Here is an 8,148-nt window from a genome sequence, read left to right as displayed (position 1 = left end):
AGAAAGTGAATTCCTCAATACAGCTCAAGTTTAATAAATATAATCCAAATAAATAAAAAAGTTCTAATATTCTTAACAAAAAGGTCTCTGTTTGATATGTAGGGACATATTGAACTTTAGAAAAAATAAATTAATGTTATTCTTAAATGCCTATATTAGTAATTTAAAAGAAGGACAAAAATCTACCAGTTGTAATAATGATTAGAAATGTCATTCTTTATAATGTTCTTATGTAAAATATAAATATGTATCACATGCATACAAATATATACATTATAAAAGTATATACCACATATATACATTATATATATTATATATATACATAACACATATGCCTCAAAATCTTATGTAGTATATAGTGATAAAAATATTATTTTAGAGTGATAATTATATCACTATATACTACATAAGATTTTGAGGTAATTCAGAGACTAGTACTGTAGCTCAAATAACTACTTGACTTAATGCTTTAAATTCAAACTTTCTATTTCTCTCTTCTCATTATTTCCTGCCAAATCAAACACAATAACATTGTGCAATAATATTAATGCTTCATCTCAGGTTAAGTAATTGAATCAAGGCTCAAAATGAGTGGGGCAATTTTACTGCTGTTTACAGAGATGAGCATGTCCAGCTCCTATTAAGTTTTGAGAGCCCAGGTGAGTAACAGATTTCTTGTTCTAGTCTCTGATGACTCTTCTTAGGAATCTACCGGCACAAATGCTCCCGGGCTTCAGCAGTGTCATGATGATAAGGGTGTCTGTTCTATGTGACTGTACTATCAGATACCTCTCCAGTTGTTTGATATATGGACTCATGAGAAATGAAACATTCCATGTGAGTAACAGTAGTGATTAATGCAGGTCAGAATTCCATCTCACCTGAGGCTTAAGAGAAGGTTTACAGAGATTATAGCACTTCTTAAATTCAACTTCCAGCAGTCAGAGATATTTTTAGAAATCTTTTACTACCCTTTAGTGACCAAACTTATGTGTCTTTTATCCATACATTTAGTAAAAGCTTTTTTTGAATGTACTTACAAATATAAATCTTTATAAACAAACTATTAAATCAAAAACTTTACATATTTATTACTTGCTGTGTAAACTAGGGATTATTTTATTTGTTATTCATTTATAGTGGTGGCATTATCATGGGTGTTTTCTCCTTTTGGCTTCAAGAATGCTTATGTTCTGGACCTTAATATAAAAGTTCTGGACTTTTATATTAAGGTCCAGAATAAATACTGGTATTTATTTATTAGTTTATTAATTATAAATATTTATAATTATTTATTAATTTATATTCTTGGTTCTTATCTGGTATGAACTGGCTGAGTAACACTGAATGTCCTAGCGGCACACTATCACAGCAGGTGTCAGATGTAGGCAAGTGGTACAAAATGGTCAGAAACCGCTCGGGTTAGGAGGTTTACTTAGGGGTTAGGCAACACCGGGCAGGATGTAAACTGGTGACTGCTACCAGGAGCAACTAAAATTTATCTTAGATAGCAACTGCGTAAAACAGAAGGAAGTGGCTCTGGTACACTGGGGAGAGAAGCAGTAGAAGGGCAGGGATAGCTTTTAGAGAGCCACAGGAGGTGATGAGAACCATCTGAGGCCTTTTCACCTCTGAGATAGAACCCCCTTTGATTAAAAGTTCAAATACACAGTATTTATAAATTTATGTTCTTTATTCTTATCTAGTATGAACCGGCTGGACACTACCAAATGCCCTAGTTCCTTTTACTCTAAGCTTTCTTCTTGTAGAGTTGGGAAATATCCCTTTTCCCTTATTTCCAGAATCCCACACTTTCTAGGATACCAGAAGAATGTTTTTTTCTTAGAGGATCTGACGGGATGGTGCAGAGAAAGAGTGGGGATTCTTTCCTCCCTATCCTTTGAAGGTCACTTTTCTTATGGAAGAAAGTTCTACTAAGGATCAGGGTCTTGATAATATGACCCTTGAGCTTTATCCTTCCAGATTAAAAACTGTAGTTTTTTCTGCCTGCTATTATATGTGAGTGCTATTTTATTCTTATAATAATTTTATAATCTTCCTCATAAGGGTTTATAGTTTTGCTGAATCTGCACCAATTCCATGAACAGATTTGGTGACAACTTTTTAGACATAATACCAAAGGCAAGATCTCTGAAAGAAATAATTGATAAGCTGGACTTCTTTGAAATTAAAATTTTCTGCTTTGCGAAAGACACTGTCAAATCAAGAGAATAAAAAGAGAAGCCACAGACTGGAGGAAAATATTTGCAAAAGATGTATCTGATGAAGGACTATCATCCAAAATATACAAAGAACTCTTAAAATTCAGCAATAAAAAGACAAACAACCCAATTAGAAAATAGGCTAAATATCTCAACAGATACCTCACTAAGGAAGATATACAGATGGCAAATATGCATATGAAAAAAATGTCCCACATCATATGTCATCAGGGAAATACAAATTAAAACAATAATGAGTTGCCACTACACACCTATTAGGATGGGCAAAATCGAGAACATTGACAACATCAAATGCTAACAACCATGTGGAACAACAGAAACCCTCATTTATTACTGGTGCGAAACAAAATGGTACAGCACTTTGGAAGAGAGTTTGGTAGTTTCTTGCAAAACTATACCTATTGTTACCATATGATTCAGCAATAGTGCTGCTTGGTATATACACAGAGGAGCTGAAGATATATTTCCATACAAAATTCTCCACACAGTTGTTTATAACAGCTTTATTCATAATTGCCAAAACTTAGGAAAATATGAGATGTCATTGAGTAGTTGAATGGATAAAACTGTGGTGCATCCAGACAATGGAATATCGTTCAATGTTCAAAAAGAAATGAGCTATCAAGCCATGAAAAGACAGGTAGAAAACTTAAATGTATATTACTAAGATAAGGAAGACAATCTGAAAAGTCTACATACCATATAATTCCAACTATATGACATTCTGGAAAAGTCAAAACTAGACAGTAAAAATATCAGTGGTGGCCAGGGGTTGGGGGGGAGGAAGCGATGGATAGGCAGAGCACAAATGATTTTTAGGACAGTGAAAGCACGTCGTATGATGCTATATTGGTAGAGACATATCATTATACATTTGTCCAAACCCATAAAATATACAACACAAGAGTGACCCCTAATATAAACTATATAGTCTTTGAGTGATTATAGTGTATCAGTGTTGCTTTATCAATTGTAACAAATGTACTGTTTGGTGAGAGATGTTGATAATGGGGGTGGCTATGCATATATGGGAGCAGGGAGTATATGGGAAATTTCTGTAAAGGTACAGAATTTTGCTGTGAATCTAAAACTGCCTTAAATAATAAAGTCTATTTAAAAATAACAAATCAGAAGTGTCTTCAATAACAATCACTGGAGATAACAATTTTTTAAAAAGGTACTTCTGTGATTCTGGGCTCAGTATCAAATTATTTTCATCACAAGCCTCACTCCTTTTCCACAGTTCTTCAGTTAGTGAAACCCCTGTCTGATTCCAATCTCTCTAGTGGAAGGATATCCCCAGGGGCTGATTTTCTTGGTCCTGAATCTCAGTGATCCAGTGACTCTGGCACATGTTGTCAGACCTCCCAGACCACTGCCAACACCCCCCTTAGACCCTTTCACTAGGTGATGTCCCTCCCTTGTCTCATATGGGTAGGTGGTCTGAATCCTAGACTCAGTTTTGCTTTGTGTATTACCCAGCTTTTCTTCATGGATTGTAGCCCAGTTTCATTCTGCTTGCCTGTATCCCTACCCCACCCCCATACTTGACTCAAATAAATAAATATCCCAGCTTTTGCTCATGTATTAATTTATATTCCTGAGCTACTACCCACATCTTTTATTTAACATCCTTAGGCTGACTTCCAGCTATTATCTATTGATTACCAAATAGAAACAATGTCTAATTTTTCTTTTGCCCAGAATTCTTTGTGTGCTCCATAATAATGCTGTTGCTGCTGAAGTCCCTCATCTCTTTCTCTGCTTGAGGTTCTATAAGAAAGTATTGTTAAATTTGTCATTATTAGAAAAGAATAAAGCATTCAGTTGTGCATGGCACTGTGTTAGATGCTTTAGAAAAGTAGATTAGACAGCATTGGTTTCTATCCTTCAGGAAGCTATTTTATGATATAAAAAGAAGATATGAGCACACATATTTTAAAATAAGATTTTACATTATTTGAGGAGAAAGTAATTTGTTATAGTTATAATCTAAGGGAGTTTTAGTTGAGCCCACCAGGGATGATGGATGATAATATAGTTTCCTCCTATTTCAAAGAACTTATTAAATGTATCTATCAATTTTTTTATGAGGACAGTGATCCATTGTACAGTAATGAAATAGAACTTTGCAATGTGTTCCTAAATATGCTATGCTGCCTATCATTACCCCACTGTGTTCCTCTTCTTCCTCTTTCTCATATTTCCAGAGAGTTTATCTCCTCAATTGGTCATCACAGAATTTAAAATATGTAATTAAAAATGAATAGCATGTATTATATAATTCTTGAAAGACAACAACAGATTCAATTAAATATTGTGCAGAGTTGGAGGAAATAAGTATGCTTGACATTTAAGCACTGTTTCAGAAATTATTGAATGCTTCTCCAAACAGTTTATATTTGGCAATGTCATTTTCAGTCATTTATTACTTACTATTCATAGTACTACTGTGACAGAGTTGAATAAATAACTATTAGTCCTCATTATATAAACATGGTTCTTAGGTACAAAGAAAAAGACTTAGCCAGTGTTACAGAGGAAATGTTAGAGAACTAATAAGGCTAGATCTTGGTATTCTCTCGCCAGTGCCACTGCTTGGTAAGACAGAACTATCTAGAACTATCTGTTTCTTGTTTTTCCTTAGGCTTAGAAGTTAGACTAAAGTGCCAGGCTGGACCAGAAAAGACTAACTAAAAATAGAACTATCATACGATCCAGCAAACCCACTGCTGGATATTTACCCAAAGGAAAGAAAATTAGCATGCCAAAAATATATCTGTGCCCCTATGTTTATTGCAGCACCATTCACAATAGCCAAGATATGGAATCAACCTGGGTGATAATCAACAGATGAATGAATAAAGTGGTACATATGCACAATGGAATACTACTCAGCCAGGAAAAAGAATGAAATCCTATCTTTTGTAGCAATATGTATGACCTTGGAAGACATTATGTTAAGTAAAATAAGTCAGACACAGAAAGTTAAAAATCACAGGTTCTCACTCATTTGTGGGAGCAAAAAAACAATAAGTTGAACTTTTAGAAGTAGACAGTAGAATTGTGGTTACTAGAGGCTGGGAAGGGGAGGGAGGAGGTAGGGATAAGAGAAGGTCAGTTAAAGAATATAAAATTACAGTTAGATAGGAAAAATAAGTTCTAGTGTTAGGCATCTATAATTAACAATAATCTATTTTATGTTTTCCAATGGCTAGAAGAGAGGTGCTCAAATACTCATTACAAAGAAATGATAATTTTTTGCAGTGATGGATATGCTAATTACCATTATTTGATCATCACATACTGTATGTACATATTGAAATATAACTCTTTACCCCATACAATTAATATATGTCCATTTAAAATAAATAAATAAAAATGCATTTGTTCCTAAGAAAAACAAACAAAAATAATTTAGAGGGAATAAGTCATGTGTTACAGTAGACAAGAAAAACATATGAAATCTTCCGTTACTGTGGCATGAGGAAATCAGCAAATCCACCCCACAAAAAACTAAAAGTAAAACCAGAGAAAATTGACAGAAATAACCATGTAAGGCTCTTGAAATCAAGCAGAGGCAGATAACAAAGTGAGAATTATTTATTTCTGAAAAACTAATAGAACATCAAGCAAGAACAGCAGGAAACTCCAAAGTAACAATTACAAATATGTACAAAGAATTAAAGGGAATTGTGTTAAAAAAAATGAAAATATGATGACAGTGACTCAATACATAGGAAATCTCAACAGAGAAATAGAAAGTATAGAAGAAAATCAAATTGAAAGTTAGAACTTAAAAGTATATATTAAAAAATGCACAGGACGGGCTCAATAGCATGTTTAAGAAGAGAAGATAAAAACAGGGGCCTGGAAGGTATGTCAATAGAAATTATCCAATTTAAAAAATAGTGACAAAAGATTGAAGAAAAATGAAGAGTTTCACAAACATATGGCATTTTATGAATGGCCTAAACATAAACATTCCCAGGCTTTCAGCACAGGAAGGTAGAAAAAAAGAGCAAATAAGCCCAGAGTAAATAGAAAGAATTATGTAATAAATTTCAAAGTAGAAATGTAAATAAGGATGGAGAAAAGTAATGAAGAAACCCAATGAAACCAAAAGGTGATTCTTTTAAAAAACAACAAAACTGATAAATTTTTAGTTAGAGTAATCATTAGAAACAGAGGACACAAGTTATCAAGATCAGGAATATAAGTGGAACATCACTACAGATCCTACAGAAATTAAAAAGGAATATTAAGGGAACATCATGAACAACTATATGCCAACAAATTGGACAATGGACGAATTAGATGAGACAGACAAATTCCTAGAAAGACAAAAATTACCAAAACTTTCTCAAAGAGAAATAGAAAAATAAAGCGCTCTCTCTCTCTCTCTCTCTCTCTCTCTCTCTCTCTCTCTCTCTCTCTCTCTCTCTCTCTCTCTCTCTCTCTCTCTCTCTCTCTCTCTCTCTCTCTCTCTCTCTCTCTCTCTCTCTCTCTCTCTCTCTCTCTCTCTCTCTCTCTCTCTCTCTCTCTCTCTCTCTCTCTCTCTCTGTGTGTGTGTGTGAAGTAAACACATAGAACTAGAAACTTCCAATAAAAAGTAATTGCCCAGGCCCTTAATACTACACAGACTCTTTCAGACATAGGGCAGGAAGAAATACTTTCCATCTCATTTTATGAGGCTTATATTACTCCAGTACCACAAATGTCTCAGAAAGAAAAACTATAGTCCAACATTTCATGAAAATAGATGTTAAAATCTTGTTTAAAATGTTAGCAAACTAAAATTGGGAACATATAAAAAGGATTATGTACCATGAGCAAGTGGTATTTATCCCAGGTATTCAAGGTTGGTATAACATCCAAAAGTAAATTAATATACCACACAATATTAATAGAATAATGGACAAAAAACACATGACCATTACAATGGATACAGAAAAACATTTGACCAAATTCAATAACCATTAATGATGAGGAATAAAAAAAACAAAACAGTGCTTTCAACAAATTAAGAATTGAAGGGAACTTCCTTAACTTGACAAATGAGCATCTGCAGAAAACCTATAGACATTATGCTTAGTGGTGAAAGACTGAATATTTTCTCCGTAAGATTAAGCATAGTACAAGGATGTCTTCTTTTTCTACTTCTATTCAACATTGTACATGAAATTCTAGCCAGTAAAATAAAGCAAGAAAAGGAAATTCAAGCTGTCTTTATTCACAGATGACATAATCTTTTAAAAATGTCTTAAATTATCTATATATGAAAATTATTAGGGCCAGTAAGTAAATTTAGAATGTCATGGGATACAAGATCAATATACACAAATTGATTATATATACATATACACACATACACACATACTAATAACAAGTACCTCAAAAATAAAATTTTAAAAATTTCATTCACAACAACATCAAAAGGAACAAAATATAATATTTAGGAATAAATTTAGTGAAAGCATTACAAAACCTGTACATTGAAAATACAAAATATTGTTCAGAGAATTTTAAGAAGAGCTAAATAAATACAGAGACATACCATGTTTATGGATTGGAAGTCTCAATAGTGTTCAGATAGCAATTTTTCCCAAATGTATCTATACATTCAATGAAATTCCTATTTTTTTTTTTATAAATCAACAAGATAATTATAAAATTTGTATGGACATTCAAAGGAGTTAAAATAAACAAAACAATTTTGAAAAACCAGAACATAGAGAACATACACTACTTGATTTTAAAATTTGCTGTAGAAGAAACAGAGCATGCCTGGGGTCCTAGGCTGGAGCCAAGGGCGGCATCTCCTGCCTGAAAGCAGACAAGGAGCACAGTGAAAACACCACTTCCACATGGGTGGCCTCCCACAGCCACCACCACCACAGCCATG

This window comes from Galeopterus variegatus, unplaced genomic scaffold, assembly GCF_000696425.1.
Source record: "Galeopterus variegatus unplaced genomic scaffold, G_variegatus-3.0.2 Scaffold5634, whole genome shotgun sequence".
Classification (NCBI taxonomy): domain Eukaryota; kingdom Metazoa; phylum Chordata; class Mammalia; order Dermoptera; family Cynocephalidae; genus Galeopterus; species Galeopterus variegatus.
The sequence above is the reverse complement of the archived record's forward strand: the minus strand, read 5'-3'. Positions refer to the sequence as shown.